The 2,378-nt window shown below is 37.3% G+C and overlaps 1 protein-coding gene across 1 annotated transcript in view; it reads right to left on the bottom strand.

Annotated features, from left to right (window-relative positions):
- The window catches only part of LOC107093066 (glycerophosphodiester phosphodiesterase domain-containing protein 5-like), a 47,916-nt gene that overhangs the window by 38,451 nt on the left and 7,087 nt on the right, over positions 1-2,378 (bottom strand). The window lies entirely within an intron of this gene.

Below are 2,378 nucleotides of genomic sequence, written 5' to 3'. Positions count from 1 at the left end.
ACTCTGTTAGTACGTCATATGGTTAGGTGGTCTGATTGGTTTATTTGGCCCGTCTATCCCCAACATAGGCCAATCAGCTAACCAGTATTTTCGCCCCTTCCCAAAATTACTTCAACGGAAGGTTTCCAGATGGATATGCGGAGCAAATCCATCAGGCAGAGTCAGGTTACTAGGCAACTGCCTAGTATTGCCTAATGGTGAATCCCCCCCCCGATCATCACAGACAAAAAGACTCATTACAGAGAAGAGATCCATCTGACCCGGTAATATTCACACAATGACTGATTCCAAAAGACCAGCAGAACCAAGAAGCTCGTCCTGAATTTAAAGCAGTCCAGGTCGCTCACATATTGACATCAACTTTCTAGGTCTTGTACATCTGTAACATCAGGCCTGGTGAAGAAGACCTTATAGATGTTCTTCTTCCTCAGGAAGCTGAAAGGGAACAGCCTGTCCTGCTGGTGAACTTTCACTAAATCACAATAGAGAGCATCCTGTGTCCGAGGGCCGGCAACGTGGTGCAGGAGCTGCAAGGCGTGGGTGGGGCAGGTTCTCACTGTTACTGTTTACTGCATTTTATTCCTCATCTGTTATCTTTTTTAGGTCAAGATGTTTTAACACCTTTATGGTTTGACAACTGTTGCGCATGTTTGCCTCTGCATGAGCATAACAATACCAAAGGCTCTTCTTAATCCGAATCTTTAGTCATTTGTTTTCACACAGCTTCAGGTACACAGAGGTTCTAACATACCACCTTTTATATTTAAATGAATTTAATAACCCAGGTCAGCGAAAAAATGAGTGGAGAAGTTAATTGAAATGGTTAAAATAGTTACCATCACATTATGCAAAAGACTTCAGCAAATAAATGTGTTTTAAAAATATTCTTTGACTCGGCCTGATCTGCGAGGACAGATCATTCCACAACTTTAGAGCAAAGTTCATCAGTCAAACTTAACACACGTTTATCAAGAGCTGTAAAGGGACTTTAGACTGTATGACTACAGTAAAGCTAAGGAAAAAGACATAACTATAGTTTTACAAACATAATCATGCTTTTAATGGGCTTCAGTCGAGATGCAAAGATCATTGAATGAGTAACGTTAATCGCACTTCAGAAATGTTCTTAAAACTGAAGCATAACATTGAATTGAACTTGGATTTTCACTTTATTTGGATTTAGTTTTTACATATGCATAGATATACGTACAGATATATATGCAGAAGAGCTATATTTGTATATATTTTATTACTTTTTAATCTTATTTTTTTATCTTTATTATATTGCATAGTTGGATGTGTGTATATATTATATAAAACTGTAACTGGAGCGTGTAACAAAAGTAATTTCCCTCTGGGATTATTAAAGTATTTCTGATTCTGATGACCATTAAATTTAATAATACAGGAAAAGTTTATTCGCTTTGCTGTGTCACAGGAGAATAGAAATATTTATTTAGTTTTTCCACATTACCCTCAGCTATGAGTTTAATTATTGCATTTAAAATGTAGAAAAGTATTAGTTCTCTTGATTTTGATCTTTTGATTTTGATTATTTGATTGCCTGTTATTTTATTGATTTAGATAAAACATACAACTTTATTCAGATCAGATATAAAAAACGTATCCAATGTTTTGAGCAGGGAGGCATTATATGGTCAGAGTCTGAGCTTAACATCGGCTTAAACCCCAAACAGCTGTCCCTGTGGCCCAGCAGGATCGTCTCTCTGCAGCTGTTTTGTCTGAAGCAGAAGTATTTTATACTCCTGTAGATTTTCAACCTTCTTCTCCAAAACTTCCTGCACTTAGTTGCACTCTGCCCATTTAGGGCAGTAACCAAAAAGCAGACAATCAAAGTCTTTGTTTTTATTCCTGGATAATACGCCTGTCACATGACCAACCCGCTAATAAAGAGACCCAATTAGGAATAAGATGGAGAACAGGCCCATAAAACTCTGTTTACAGGTATAGTTAATACAACTTTTCCTTATTTGTGCACATTAATTATGTTTTTGATAAAAATCCTTTTGCTAAAATGCCATCAGAAAGTTTATAATATTAAGCCTGTTTCTTCTCTGTGCAAAGTCTTCTAGTCCACTTTCTATTCTAAAGGACATTCTTTCATTTGCAGAACTTTTCAGGACATTAAAGAGCCAAACTTTCCTAACACTTGACCTTTTAGTTTCATTTCCTTACTACAGTCAGATGATCACAGCTTCCCACTTCTGAGTCTGGAAGCTGTTTCTGTAAACAGATTATCTATAGCAGAGGTCACAGATTAGCGTACCGTGGTTCGGACCAACCTGCTGGCTAATCCGGACCCAACCTGATTTAAAACATTTATAAATTACCGCATGTTGTCTGACGGCACTGTCTAA

Source organism: Cyprinodon variegatus, unplaced genomic scaffold (genome assembly GCF_000732505.1).
Source record: "Cyprinodon variegatus isolate N-32 unplaced genomic scaffold, C_variegatus-1.0 Scaffold406, whole genome shotgun sequence".
NCBI classification, from domain to species: Eukaryota; Metazoa; Chordata; class Actinopteri; order Cyprinodontiformes; family Cyprinodontidae; genus Cyprinodon; species Cyprinodon variegatus.
Note: the sequence above shows the minus strand (reverse complement) of the source record. Positions and strands in the feature narration are given on the sequence as shown.